General features: G+C 34.9%; 1 protein-coding gene across 1 annotated transcript in view; it reads right to left on the bottom strand.

Annotated features, from left to right (window-relative positions):
• Window positions 1-14,448, bottom strand: part of LOC111056945 (chaoptin) — a 34,224-nt gene extending 19,776 nt beyond the window's left edge. The window contains exon 1 of the mRNA XM_022344355.2: window positions 14,143-14,448. The gene's annotated coding sequence lies outside the window, so the exon portion shown is untranslated. The remainder of the gene's footprint in view (window positions 1-14,142) is intronic.
• Between the last annotated feature and the right edge of the window lie 1,719 nt (window positions 14,449-16,167).

Raw genomic sequence — 16,167 nt, 5'->3', positions numbered from 1 at the left:
CGCAAGTATTTTTTATTGAATTCTTAATTTATAAGAAAACCCTTTCGACGAGCTAGCTTTGATTATTAGGTAATTCGAAGCACTAAGGGCGCCCATCACTAATTCAATTTTTTCACTCACGTGTCAAAAACTTCTTATAAGCCGCTGATGTCGATCCAACTCCTGGTGGTCCTGGACTATGGTAGCCGGAATCGTCTCTTCCAAGGGGTTACAAAAATTATTTGAAATTGAAAATGACTTCTGCTTTATAAGAGCATCACAAAGTCTTTCAAGAAATTTAATAATTCAATCTAACTTTAGCTTTTACAAGTTATAGCAAGGTATTACGCTCTAAAATATTTAGGGTCCTCTCATGGTGGCATTTGGCAGGCGAGTGATGGTTCTTCTTTCTCAATTTTACAATTCTTATTTCCGACTTTCAAATTTATATAACATTTGAATATCCTAGTCCTCCGCCATTTAAGGTTCAAATAGACCGTACTAAAATATTAAATTATTACTTATGTTGTATGTTTAATATTTCTTTGCCTTCGGGCCATATCCATAACATAGACTATAAAACATTTTTACATAAATCCCAATCATTTATAGAAATATATATAAATATTTTTGAATTGGCATACTATTGCCGCCTATTAACTGCCATTATGTGATTGGTGCATGCAAATTGTTTCAGTATTCATGCGCTTGGTAACCTCCTATTTCCTGGATACACTTAATTATTTTATTAGGTTTTTTAAGTATGCTCTCTACATGCTAGTTAATATTCTATATACTACTATTTGTTTCATGCTTCCTAATAGTTAGCCACGTGACCATTATTTGTTCTTTCAAATTGCATACCGTTTTGCCGTAATAGATCTCTGCCAAGGTGTCTGGTCAGATTCTACGTTGCATGGCTCGGTCGATCGTTAGGTCGCTGATCACTGAATGTATATACCTAACCTCAATCTTCAAAAATTTTATATAATATATATATTAGCAGAAATTATTTCCATCCTTTTAGGTTATTGTACCGTTTAGCCAGAACAAGCTGATGCTATCTAATCTTTATTGTTATCTCATTGGCGATATTAGCCAGTTACTTTACTCAGACCTATTAGTACTTCAGCTAGGGATTTTTACATCTACCCAAATTTTCAATACATTACAATATATATATATATATATATATATAATATATATATATATATATTATATATATATATATATATATATATAATATATAGCTGATACTAATGTGGATGAATTCAAAGAGCCTCTTTTTGAGATTTCTTCAAGGTACGGTAACTACTATAATTCAATGAAGAATATGCCATCAGATAGAAGAATTGAAAATTATGTCTGTATCCAATTCTTCTAGCAATACAAATAAAACTTTTAGTTAGTTTGCCAAGTGTGAGAGAGATTTTCCAATTAGTTTGTGAGTAAGAGAGTAGCAAGCCTGTTTATCACATTGTATCTTGTATTCCACAGTTCACAACGTGTCCTTGTGTCCTTGGGAACAACAAAAATAACGATAAGTCGATTTTGGGTTTAATATTCAGAACATCTTCAATCTCTCCACAAGATGCTCGTGCACCTCTTTGTCTATATATGCTATCATGAAGATCCTCAGTCAAATGTACACAGTCCTGTGTAATGGATTCTGAATGTTTCTGGAACTGCTTATTGGAATGTGTAATCAGTAAAAACTATCAAAATCATCCAGCGCACTAACTTCTAAAAGCCCTTGGAAGTCTCAAGTGTTAAAAGCCGTCTGTAAAAACTCACTGTGCCACAGTTGAGCATCGTTTACTGCTCCATCCTATGCGTGTGCAAGATCATTCCAATCTGGTGAGATAATATAGCTAACTGAATTAGGCTCTCATTCGCTGCAACCAGTAAACATGTGTGGATACGGAAGGCTATGTATTGCCTGGATTTATGTACGTTTAAATAGACAGTGATCCAGGGACAAAAGTGAAAGAGGAAGGGATGAGAGATTGAATGAATAGGAAACTGAATGAGTTAATGGTGTTGATTTAACATGGAAACAACACAGTAATATAGAGCCCTACAGCATCATGTGTTGAACAAAACCGTGTAGCTGACATTAACGTTATGTTACGCTGTTTCTGTTGTAATGGACGAATTGAACCATCCTCATCATCACAATATTCAATAACGTATGTTTAAATAATCCATGAACAGTAGATCTGACTTCTGTCAATGGTTAACAGCTGAGGCTTGATTTAGATAGCATATTATTATCCTGATAATCGATAGTCGGATGAATTGGTCCAGAAGAACCTTGGATTTCGGCTTCCGAACGATTTTTGTCAAGTGGCTGTAATGGAGTCCAATGTCCAATTGCCCAAGAGTGCAGTAGACTGTTAAAATATAAAATAAATAAGCTTGGGTTTTATCAATAGTGTATTTATATGACTCAACAACTGGTTTTGTTTTGTATGTTGAATAATCAACATCAAGATTCAAACTTTCATATTGCTTCGCATTCTTACAAGTAAGGTACTATTGGGCTATTATCTTGAATAGCGGCCTACATTGATTATAATTTATAGGCCTGGATCCGATCATAATGTTACTACTAAAGCAAGATTTGCAAAGTTATGAATGCTTGCTTTGACATAACATCACAAGAACTTGGCAAGAGATCATCTTCGGCTGCCTATTAAATGTTTTATGACGTTGTGATTGTTGACAGGTCGTAACTGTTGTGTTAACTTTTTACTGCTGACATCGTCTGAGTTGAACAGGGATGTCGGGTCGGTTGAGTGGAGAAGGAGGGTTTTATATTTTGCCATTGATTTAACAACTGGAGAAGTGATTAAATTGAATAGTTAAGAGGAACTTCATTCCAAGTTCATCATTACCTCTCCTCTTCATAAAACAAAAAAGGAACATGATGAAAACGAGAGATTTGTACTCATGCGAGGCGTTATCTCATTGCTGCATATTTGTATTTTCTTATACTTCTATTTTCTCATTCTCAATTTCTTCTATGAATATGAATAAAGATAACTAATTTCTCTTTTTCATTCCACTCCATCGTTGTCTTCTTGCTCCTTATACTTGTTAATCCAATTCTTTTTCAATATTACTCAAACTTCACCATTCGTTCCTCCGTATCCACCTTCTGTTTCACATATTATTTGCTTGTCTCTTTTTTTGTTATTCTGTTGGTAAATATTTTGTTTTGAAGATAGTTCTGTTTTGGTTTGCTCCTGCCCTCCTGTCATCTTCTCACCATTTTCTCCCTCACCCTTCCACTATTCATTCTCATGTTCTTGATAATATTATCCTCAATTCCCTTCTCTCTCTTCATCTGAAGGGGACGGTATCATCCAATGGCTTGGGAAAATATTAGTTCGCTACCATTTTGAGGTTATGTCAGGAGAGTCTTTATCGCTCATAGAGACGAGACCGTCGCTCCCACTTTTATTGCACTTTATTCTCAGTTTTACGCCAGTATTTTACGACTTCATCCTCAAACTATTTGTTTTTTATTAAAGTTTGGAGCTTGCACCAAGGTAGCTTCGTTCCGTTATAAATTCCTGTTTATGGTGTTTCTAACAACTTTTCCATTGCCCTCGTTATGATTAGAACAGTGAACTCGTATACCAGAATGCACTGGATGATAGGCAATCAAACCTGTTTATCGCATTGTTATCTTGCAAATTAGAAATAATTAGAAGTGGGATGTATAAATGGAAGGCTTTGCTAGTGATTTTCAACTCTTCCAGGCTGATGTATCCATGAGTAGTATTCTCGTATTTACTGTATAATCTTTTTCTTCTTCGGATATCAGTCCATATTGATATCGAACATGCGTTGATATTGTTATTAGAACATGTGTTAGCCTAAGAAGAGAGAAAAGGAAAATTATATAAACAATGAAATGTGAGTTTTGATTGTGAGAAGCTAGTTTGTGATGAGTGAGAATTCAACCAAATTACTCGAGCGCTTCATTCCGCTATCTATTTTATTTTCAGTGAATTTCGCAATGATTGTAGCAATTTCGCAATAAAGTCTTTTAGGGCCGCTTTCCGATCTCGAGATTTAGCTAAGTTCTAGACTTTATAAACAGCTGGAGTCAGACAATTGGCTTTCCAGAACGGGGCGTAGTCGCAATTTTTATGATAATCTTTATTTTTTTCATTTCTATAATTGGAAACTTTTTTCCTTGACGAAATGAAACATTTCTAAATAATTCAAAATAGCTGAAACTTTACATATTTTCTCTTTATTTTATTTTGTGTTCAATTTATAGCTTTTCGAATCTATATATATATGAAAATGAATGTCTGTATATGTGTTTCTTAGTTCCCTATAGACTTGAAAACTACTTGACAGAACGGCATGAAACTCTTGGAATTTTTTGTGTGAATTTGTGAATATTGGGGGTGGTTTCTGACCAGAAATTTCAATAGGTAATAATATTTTTTTATTAATCCATTTCACAGACCTATGTTTTCGAAATTGTCGGCTGAGCGGTTACCGATTTAACATCATGTTGTGATAATTGACCGAGCGAAGTGAGGTCTAAGATTCAAGTCGACGGTTTGTGCATTTCTCTTAATGTTTAAATGTTTATATGTTGCGCATTTACGGCGAAACGCGGAAATAGATTTTCATGAAATTTGACAGGTATGTTCCTTTTTAAATTGCGCGTCGACGTATATACAAGGTTTTTGGAAATTTTGCATTTCAAGGATAATATAAAAGGAAAAAGGAGCCTCCTTCATACACCAATATTAGAGTAAAAATCATACTATAGAGTTATTCAACATAAATAAGCTATTTAGTGGACTATAATTAATACTACCCGTTTAAAAACAGTAGACAGTAGACAGTAGACAGTAGACAGTAGACTTAGTAGACAGTTGACTATAATACTAGTATGTTCGATGTTTTTAAACGGGAGACAGTAGACAGTAGACTTAGTAGACAGTTGACTATAATACTAGTAGTTCTGTGAACAGTAGACCTCACGCAGTATTCTCATCCACAAGTACCTGATTGAAACTATAGACCTTATGGAAATACAGCAATAGACTGGCTTCTCCACACATCTGTGTAATCACTTGTCAGCTGATTTATGATGAATAATTCTATAGTCTGATTTTTACTTTCCTTGCCCTATTACCATCTGGTAAGGAAAGTATTGCTTTCCGAAAAAAATTAAGGTACCCCAATTTCTAAATTTCTATATAACAGACCTCATGTGTGTCTCCAGCGTTATTGCCTGTCACCAGCTGGCTCAAATCTTTGAATAGTAGACTTGAGATGCGCGGGAACACTAGCGTCAGGTGATCAATTTTCATAACGGCAAGGAAAGTTGTGTGAGTGCGCCACACCAGATTTTTACTCTAATATTGGCGTATGAAGGAAGTTCCTTTTTCCTTTTATATTATCCTTGAAATACAAAATTTCCAAAAGGTATATAAATTATGTCAAGGCGCAATAATTAAAAAAGGAACATACCTGTCAAATTTCATGGAAATCTATTACCGCGTTTCGCCGTAAATGCGAAACATATAAACATTCAAACATTCAAACATTCAAACATTTAAACATTTAAACATTCAAACATTCAAACATTCAAACATTCAAACATTCAAACATTCAAACATTCAAACATTCAAACATTCAAACATTCAAACATTCAAACAGTCAAACATTCAAACATTCAAACATTTAAACATTTAAACATTTAAACATTTAAACATTAATAGAAATGCCAAACCGTCGACTTGAATCTTAGACCTCACTTCGCTCGGTCAACTAACCGTTCAAAAACATCGAACATCTTGAAAATGTATCTTTCCATCAACGTTGTAGACAGTTGCAGCCAGACCTGATAACAGCGCTCACGTCACGGTACGATAGGACAGAAAGCTCTATGTTTATTTAGGATTTTTTCTAGTCATTTTAAGTATTATTAAATTTTGAGAAAACATAACAACAGGTCAATGTTACTTACTGAGCGCGAGGTCTACTGTTCACAGAACTACTAGTATAATATAGCATTTCAAGTTACCAGCTGCAATAAACAGATAAATTGTGCTCTGGTATTAATACGGTAGTTTGGAGTTGAAGTGTTGTTGATTGGTACCAGCTCTGTAGATAATAGTTCCTTAGAAGACTTATACAAATAATTATCACTCCTCTATCATTGAGAAACTGGAGAATGTTGGAAAAAATGATTTACCTCATGAAAGAGAGTTGTTCATATTGCATTCATTAATTACTGAAGAATGACAGAATAATTTACAATTTTTTGAATTCAGCCTAGCTTCTATTCATCCTAAAATGGAAAATGGAAAGAATATGGAATTCTGTGTGATTCATCGTATATCGCATATTTAATGGACCATCTAGTGACAATCAACAACTATGAATGCATTGAATTCACATTTGAAACACTGATTTAACCTTTTTTTTCAATTCAACACTTTAGTGATAAATATTACTATCAATTGATTGAGAAGAAAGTGTTTTTAGAATAATAAATGCTGCATGACTAAGCACACAGGAAGTATGTATTGAGATGTAAATGAAAATATTGATTGTCAGATAAATTTCATGATTCACCAAATAAAGTCAAATGTGACATGAGATACATTGGCTTTTTGGCGGTACGAAGTTCGCCGGGCCAGCTAGTATAACATAAACGTGGACTGCGACTGCGCCCCGTTCAGGAAAGCCACTTTTCTGACTCCAGCTGTTAAGTCTAGAACTTAGCAAAATCCGAGCTCGGAAACCTCCCCTGTGTTTCAGAGAGTATACAGTATTTATTTGGAATTTCGATCAATCAATTATTACAATATTACATTTACCCTCTTTCAAAAACTGAAAACCTACTGTTTGTTTTCCGGACAAAAGGCATAGTTTTCTCTCCTTTTTGGTTCTTTATTGAACTGTCTATCTTATTATTATGTTGGAACAAAGTGAAGAGTTGTTTATTAGAAAACTGTGCAATAGGTTTTTGTAAAATTATGACAGTGAAATTTTTCTAAAGAGTTTTTTGATTTGGATATTGTCAAGTTATCAGTATAAAAAATCTTTGTAAACGATTTTTCTATAACTTTTTATATGTAATATGAACGTCTAGAGTTGAATTATTATAAATATATTACAATTGCTTGGGGGTACATTTATAGAATTGAAGAATACATTTTTTATTCAATTGATTGTTCATAAAATGTGATACTGAATCTCATCAAATACAAATTTTGGATAAATTTATCTCACTTTTAAAAAACAATCAACCTCAAAGTGAGAAAACTTTGTATACCTCAAATTGAGAAAAATGTGATTTCAGCATCTAATACCTTATGGTAGTTATATAGAGAATGAAAAGGTTATTATGTTTTCAAGGAATGCTCTAGGGCATATTATCTAATCCATATCTTACTTCAAACTAACCTCAAACCTCAAGCCTTCGCCAGAGACAAAATAACCTTAACTCTATGTATCTAGTATCTTTCCTCTATGCCTTGGCTCAAAAACATGTGGTCATCCTCTCCATCGTCAATATCCTAGAAAATCTCCCTCTCCAATCACATTGAAACTTCGAAACTATTCCCCAGATTACATAGTAGAAGAAAACTAGAGGAATATAATAGAATAGTGAAAATGAATTATTGCCATTGGAAAAAGGAGTTGACTCAGAAGGAGCAGTGGGGAAATATAAAATTCAAGATAAAGAGAGGAAACGGAAAATTAAAATTGTAGGAAGAATGAGAGGAGCAGAATGAGGAGAAAACCGAAGGGCTTATACTTTATCAATTCAGGTTCGCTGTACCATAGATAACAGGAAAGTACAGAATACTGAGTTATCATTATCGCTTTCCCATGCATAAAGTAGAATGCACTCACGCCCAATTCATTTATTTAGCAAGTGATCTGACTCCCATTCTCAACTTTGCACGTTTTTCAATTTTCCGAGATAATAGAATTTTTTATCAAGTTGCGTCAATTTTCATTAGCAGCGTGAAACTCAGCTCTCAAGCATTTGATAACATGTCCATAGCAAACTAATCGGACTCCTGTTTAACTCAATCTGGGTCCAGAAAAGTTTTCAAACTCCATTCAACGATTCCCAGCCTGGTTGCAGCAAGGACGCACGTGCAACTCCTTCAAGCATCGTATTGCTCTCCATGGAGTATATCAAATCATTTTTTTGTTTGACCAGCTTCATTTTTCCGATATCCAACTATACAATATAATTACGCCTGTAAATTTGATGCAGTTTAAGCAATTCATACACTGTTCTTGTACAATTTGGAAAAAGTGTTAATTCTCTGTTTAGTGAGTTCACTCATAACTTTCAAAAACATTAGGCTACTACATAATAATCTACAATAGGAGAAAGGAATGGATCATCACAGCACCGTTATTCTATGTTATTCTGTTTTAACGTGGCAGTATATCATGCCTGAAAAATTCAATTAATTTACATTCAAAAATCGAAGTAGCAGATACCACCTATGAATAGTTTTTATCCAGGAAACCCAATTTTAATATGAATGTACAAGTTAATAATTATTATCTTCTTCAATTTTGTTTTCCATCACGAACTGCTTATTATTAGATCACTTTTTTTTGCTATTAAAAAGTACGACTAGCAGTCTGATTTCTCAATTTGTCAACGAGGAAGATGGTGGACCTGCCGAAAGATTTCGTTGTCATAGTGAGTCAATAAATTCATTCATTGAAAAATCAGACTGCTAGCAAAAAAAAAACGAATATCATCTTCTGGGAAGATGATACTATTTAACAAAATCACTCAATCCTAGCTAATCCTATTTTTCGTATCATTTGGTCTGTCTTCCGGTTCCAAAATAGTGTGAGAATTCTTCATGTACAAAATTAAATTCATAATGACTGCGATAAAATCTTCTCTCCTTTCCAAACTCAACCAAATTACCGGAAAATCATCAAAATGTTCTCACACGACAAAACTCAAGAAACCCAAAAACATTGACGATCAACAGTTTCTCGACAAACTTGCTTGAATATTCTGCTAACAGAATTCTCACGCAGCTTATTTATTTTCAGAGAACAACAACTTCTGTCGTCAAGACTTTACCGCACGTTCAAGTTCATTAGCAAGTTCTCGCTCCGCTGTGGAGTCTGGAGGCGGCTGACTCCTTTTCATCTGCGATCAGAGCGCACCGCTGTCTGATGGCGGCAAATGGAACTAGGCTTAATTAAGAAGCGTCTCTGTTGTATAGGTCTGAAGACGAACTTATAACGAGTGAGCAGGCCTTTGTTATCAGCTCCAACTATTATTATCGTAAGATATTATCTTGTGGACATTGGCTTCCGTCTTGTGCATATCCGTTTTCGTTTCGGCCGGACGTGGGCCTCATCCACACAGCCGCCTCCAACTTAGTCCACGTATCGATAACTTAAAGCGATCTCAAGCCCCAACTTCACCCAAACTTCGCCGAAGTGATCCGGTAACTCGCTAAGCTGACAAAATTCTACACAGCAAATTGAACCCATATCGTTTGAATAATGAGCTGCACATGTAGGAAGACTATTCAGCTAAGTTCAAAGTTGCAGGCTCCAGTCAACAGTCTGAACTTCAATCAAGTTCAAAGACCCACCAAGATAGATCGTGATGGCAGGAATGCATAATTCAGTTGACTCAGATCAATGATAAAGTTTCCAACTGAAGAGGATAGTAGTTTAATGGAAACTTGGATGAAATTAGAGAAAACAGTTATTTAACAGTTACTGTCCATGGAAACTAAGGTGAATAGATTGAAATGTGGGCTGTGAGCTATGAGTGGACTCTACCAGTAGTAATAACTACTCAACTGCAAGAGATCGCAGGTAATTCAGTTATTGGATAGTGTTCTACAAGGTTGTCAGGGGTCAGAGAATTGATATGAAATATCTTGACATTGGCCCAAGAAGCAATTGAATGAGAAAGATCTCTATAAATTATATACCGTTTTGAGAGCCTGACAGGCTTTTATCCAAGGAAAATTTGAATAGCCTTTAGTGAGTATGAAGTCATTTACTTTTTTCTCTTCATTCCTTATGATTTCTGGAAATGTGGGGTGCATTTTAAAAGCCGCAAAACCCCTTATAAAGCATTTTGATTCTGACACCTTGTTCAAAGGTTTCTGTTGACGCTTGACTACAGTACTTGTACGATGCAAAAAATAATAATCCTGGAATTTCTGTCGATATAGCAATTTATTGTGGGGAGTTCTCTGAATTGATTGAATACAAACCACTCTTTGGTCGATCTGGAAAATAGCGGAGCAATGCGTATGTTTCTAAAGAAAATGAATGCTTCCTATTGCTAGGTTTCGAAAATTGATTCAGCATTATTACTAATATTTATTGATCTGCATTCATCAATCGATCGATTTATAATGTGAAGCTCATCTTATTATTATTTCATATAATACCTGAATTATTGTAGCCTTTGGCTTTGGCTATACTTCAAGCTGCTTGTTGAAATGCTATCGGATAACATATAGTGCATACTGGTATAAAAAATATTTGAATTCTTGTCTCCTCTTGAATTTTTATTTTTGTGTCTTTGTATTTTTGAGCAGCTATTCCTGGTATTATAAATATAATTTAGAATCAAGGCGTAACTTGACAATATTTACCCAGCTACTTAGCATATAAATAGGCCATATCAGTCAGATCAATGAATCAATTCTTAATTTGAAGCCGTGACATACTTGTTACTTGTTTAAAGAAACCATTGCAGTTTCGAACTTCGGGGGGGGGCGTCCCTGGGGGGGGGGGTGCTTGTAAGCAAGCGGTGAAACAATGGGGACTCTTCGTTTTTCTAAGGTACTACGTGCCGGTTGCACAGAAGCCGTTTAAATTCTAACCGTGATTTAATCTCACAAGAACCAATCAGAGAAGGCTATTTTAAAAAGATGGCTTCTCTGATTGATTCTTGGGGAACTAATCACGGTTAACATTTAACCGGCTTTTGTGCAATCGGGCCTATGTATACAAACAACTAACATCCTGCAAGAATTCAGCTTTCACCCAATTTGTTGCGCAAATCCCTTTTTTTGGGAGAAAATCAATTTTCTCATATTATCAGTATAGTTTCTATGAAACATAACCAAGCTGTCATATCAGAACTCGAATACAGAACGGTTCCATTGTCATGAACAAGTAAATGTTTTGACAAAGTCAATAAAAATTATATTTATACTGATTCAAGTTGTTATTGAATAGCTTCAATTTTTTTTATTATATTATTTCAGTAGAGTTATAATTTGTTGTGAAAGATATGGTATATCTACTCACTGGCTTGATCATGCTTTCGAATCGCATGATTGCCCAGGTTGACAATGCATCCCATGTGATTCGAAAGCATGTTTCAATCAGTGAGTAAACATTCCATGATTTTCACAATAATTATTGTAGACTGAAAGTCATAATTCCAGTGTTATTGATGAAACATATAGCAGTTCATAATGGATGAAGAAATTCAAGACCTCAGTGAATACTGTATAAACTAGCTCTCTAGCTCAATATTCGCTAAATAGTTCACTTCTATCACTACCATGCCTCTGTTCATCCAGCAAATCTTCAATACATTGTCTATACTTATGACCTTGGTGACAAAGATGTCAACCTACATTTCGTAGAAGCTGTGTAGCAGTGTAAATAATATAACGTGTCAAAGTGCTTCTGCATTTTGTTCTTGCGCTACTGACGTTACGTTGTTTCGACGAAAACACTCCAAAGATTAAGAAAATCCATTCCAACAACCTGTTACCACTACATCCATTCTACTGTATAGCAGCTCGCTGGTAAGTACTTATTGGCAGTCCAATCGATATGCTGTAGTCGGGTGATGGCACTGTTAGTGGCTCCACCACACTATTGAGATTCCACTCTATAGAATCGTTCTGTATAGAATGTAGGCTTCTATAGAAGGACGCAGATTACAGAGCCTGCCAATTCCATAAACACCGGACGCGGCTCGAAACGCGTCTTCCGTCACGTATCGCTGCCGCGTTGCTCCACCCGGAACGGTCAACAAACCGCCAATAATTGCGTCTCGCTCACGTTAAACACTACGCTATTAGATCGGGCCGCTCACACAATAGGACCGCCCGCCCGCCCAGTGACACAGCCTGTAATAGATGATACCAGCAGCTAAAGCGTCGTCAAACTCTCTGTTTACACCGATGTTCAACACACAGTGGGTCTATATTGTCCGGCTGTTATTAACTATTAGCACAACATTATCGGTTTATGTCGACGGTTATTGCCAACACTAAAAAGTGTATCACATAGAACTGTACAAATTCTATTGATTATCCCAAATGTTCATTGATCAACTCCAATCGAGTGTGGTGCATTACTATGTCGTTTGTGGATCAATTTGAAAGTTTTATCCCGATGTGTAGTATTCTATAGTACTTGGTAGCAGAGCCTAGGAAATATTAATGCACTATTGTATAAAGCATTCTTTTGATTCTAGAGTACTTTGTAGAGAAACCCCAGAGTAGGCTACTTAGAATTATAGAGACTATCAAGTTTACTTCAAGTGAATAGTTAATAACAATAACATCATTCTACTGAAAAAAATCCATACAGTTGAATATTTACAGAATAAGTAGGCTACTCACTTACATTGGTATGATCATGATAATTTTCAAATGAATATTTCAAATTGCTAGTTCGTGACATTAACTATTCAGTAAATCAAGGTGGAGAATATTATCGATGATTATTAAACAAGGTCAATTAGAGAACTCTAAATAACGCTGTACAGTTTGTTCCAACAGATCTACTGAACAACTTCTTATCACGAGAATCCAGAGATTAGACTTGAGGCTAGACTTTTTCACTTTACACTGATAATATTAAAGCCCGCTATACATAAGATGGTAAGAATAATACCGACTATATTGGTGTAGGGAGAATGTAGGGCGTAGGGAGTTCGCATTAACGTTTAGTTTATGAAGAATATTTTTCTATTATTTCTCCAAAATTGAATTTATAAATGATAAAACTGTACTTCTGTGATTCTGTATTTCTTTACTGTAATGTCCATTATCCAGTTATAATTCCATAAATGGATAAATTTGATATATTAGAATCGAGATTGAGAGGACTTTCAAGTCCTATCTCAGAGCTTTAAAAAAAACAAAACAAAAATAAAGATTTTCCATTTAATTTCATAATATACAATTGAAGAGAAACCATCAGCAAGGGTATGAACATTGATTTTTGTTGTCTCTTCTAAACCAGATGACACAGTCAAAGTGAACTACCAGATAATGATGAAGTCTTTCAAACCACTTATGTAATCCGAGGAATTGCATAACAAGGTCATTGTACTATGACCAGGAATAACAGACGATCTTCTCATTCATGAAAGACTGTCGATCTTCACTATCATAACTGGTTACGACTTTGCAAATGTTGAATCTAACAATAATTCATTCACAATCCTAGGCTGTATTCACTAGATATAATATGAGTATGATTCTCATGTGCTTATTCCCATTCAATGACTCTCATGAGCTGTTCTTGAGCTTCTCGATTCTACGATTATACTATTTTAATATAATTGTTCAAAATAGTACAAAAATCTGGTTTCAGTGAACTATAAATCATCGAAAAATATGAGGAACAATTTTTCTGAATAATAGTTTGTATAATTGAAAATAGTGATGATTTGGGAATAATGAATTTATAATTATAGAATTACTTTTACAATTCTTCGATGAGCCATTAAACAAATATTGTGCCAGAGCACTAATTTTATTGATTTTTGTACATGAAGCATGTAAATCATATACGTTTGTTCGTGAGTGTCAGGTGATCTACATGCCAATATTTATGTAAATCATATACAATAATAGCGTCTGGCTAGGTGATTTCATGTGTAAATTCCTTGATGATTCTATGGATATTATAAATAATTTGTAATATGACTTGAGTGGTTATATATTATAGGCCCAAAAACAATTTCAAGTATTGGCATCCCTTAATTGTAAAGAATTGTGAGAAATAAACAATATTCTGATTCAAATCTACAATAATATTGGAATTGTTGAGGTTTCATAAGAATTATTTAGGAAAATAACAATTCAAATAAATAAATTGATGAAAAACTGCACTTACATGTGAAGAGTGTAGCAGCAAGGTGTGTGAGAGATTAAGCAGGTCGTCGACGAAAGAAGAGTTGTGACGAGCTTCGGGTCAGCTGCACCAACAACAACAAGCACTGTCACTGAATGAATAATGAGATTTGAAATGCGACACACAACACTGTACTGTGTACTGTACCTTGAATTCACAGAGGTTTTGGTCAGACTGATCACTGATGCTTTGCCGCCGCTTGTCAGTGAGTGGCCAGTGGCTGTGACGTCACTCAATCGCCTTGTGCAGACTAGCACACGCAGCGAAGGTCACTCCCATCCTAGTGTTGTTGTTATTTGTTGCTTTTGTAAGTGGCCTGTAGTAGTTGTTATAGTTGAGTTGTTAGAAAAAGTAAGCGAGTGGGATGTTTGATTGCACCGGCTAATTTGTTGATTGTTAATAGTGACCTCACTCATTGCGAGTTCTTACTATTAAATTTATGATTGCTCACTATAAAGAATATCTCATTAAAGATGATAGGTTTTATTGCATTCTGTGCAATACTGACTGTAATGATTATATTATTCATACACAAGATTCAAGATATAATAGCAGTGGAGAAAGATAGGAGAGCAGCGTAGCCGGTGCCTTCTATAGAGGACAGCTGATACCCTATATATGATGTAATATCAACTGTTCATTCTTGTTAAAATGATCAATTATATTCTATTCGTCAAAAAATAATATCCAATATAATATATTTAATATTATATTTCCAATATAATATACTGAATAATATATTTCCATAATTGAGATGGAATACTTTGTTAAATAATCTGCATTGTTAAAAAGGGTCTAGCTTCTGGCATCATTGCAGAGCTGGAAAAGGATAGCGCTATTTGCTTTGTTTAATGATGAAAAAGATAGAAACACTCAACATAATGTTGATCAAATACTTCCATTAAACGAAGACCTCACTATTTCATGGTTCAATGAGAATTGTATTAGTTTGGCGGCTACTTGCCACACTTTACAGCAACCGAAAAGATTCGTTTCGATTATAATAATCATTATCATAATAGTTTTTTTAATCCCAATGAATGTACCTATTCAATAATATTCAGGGTTCTCTCTGAATTTCTGAAGTTCTTATTACTTCTGCTCCATCCTCTATCTTCTCTATTTCCTCTTGGCGCTTTAACATCAATAATAATAATAATTATGGATACAGTAATCTTATTAACTTCTCCTCAACCACCAGCCAGTTGTTCACTAATTTTTGTCATATTTCTTCTCTTCTTTATTTTATTCGAAATTCTCCTTGAGGAAACTCTTCCTTTCTTATTTCTCCTGGTTGTCGTTTTCATTCGTCATGTGATTGTCCCTACTCCCTTCGTTTTCTACATCACTATAAAGAGTCCTATTTTTTCTTGTTACATGTCTCTTCCTTATCAACTGCAGAGTTTTCTTAGTTTTTCTGCATCTTCCCTGCAGTGAGTGTCATCTCACGGTTTCACTTTTCCTATTCATTATTCTCTTTCTCATGTTTCAAATAATGTTTTCATTTCTGCACTCTTGAATCTTCCTTTTCCTCATCCTCCTCAACCTTCTCCATCATTTTCTCCTTTCGAGCAACAAATTCAGCTCCTCTTTTTTTGAATGGAGTATAAGTCAGGAGGTCCGATTATTTTGCCAGCAGGTACTCCAACTCATTCTTATTTCCTCATTCATCCACGTCTTTGTGTTCTAGATCTGCCGGAAGTATTGTAGTGTAGTTGAATCGATCAATGCATTGAATCGATCGGAGCTTCAATAATTGAATGCATTCAGAATTGAACTGGGTCACGGGTCACGGCCTTCACGCGCTTCCGCCAAATGAAGAAAGTCTCTTAGGAAGCAAGAATTGCTTTCAATGAGTAAAGGAGTCAGCTTCTATTGAAATCAATGTAACATCGGTAACATTTTCTTGACTTCTCATGAATGATTGAAGATTATATTAACAAAGGAAGTTATTTCATAGAACAAATCTGCCTGAACTTCTCAACTTCTTCAGTGCAAAGCGCTGTT

This window comes from Nilaparvata lugens, chromosome 1 (assembly GCF_014356525.2).
Source record: "Nilaparvata lugens isolate BPH chromosome 1, ASM1435652v1, whole genome shotgun sequence".
NCBI classification, from domain to species: domain Eukaryota; kingdom Metazoa; phylum Arthropoda; class Insecta; order Hemiptera; family Delphacidae; genus Nilaparvata; species Nilaparvata lugens.
Note: the sequence above shows the minus strand (reverse complement) of the source record. Positions and strands in the feature narration are given on the sequence as shown.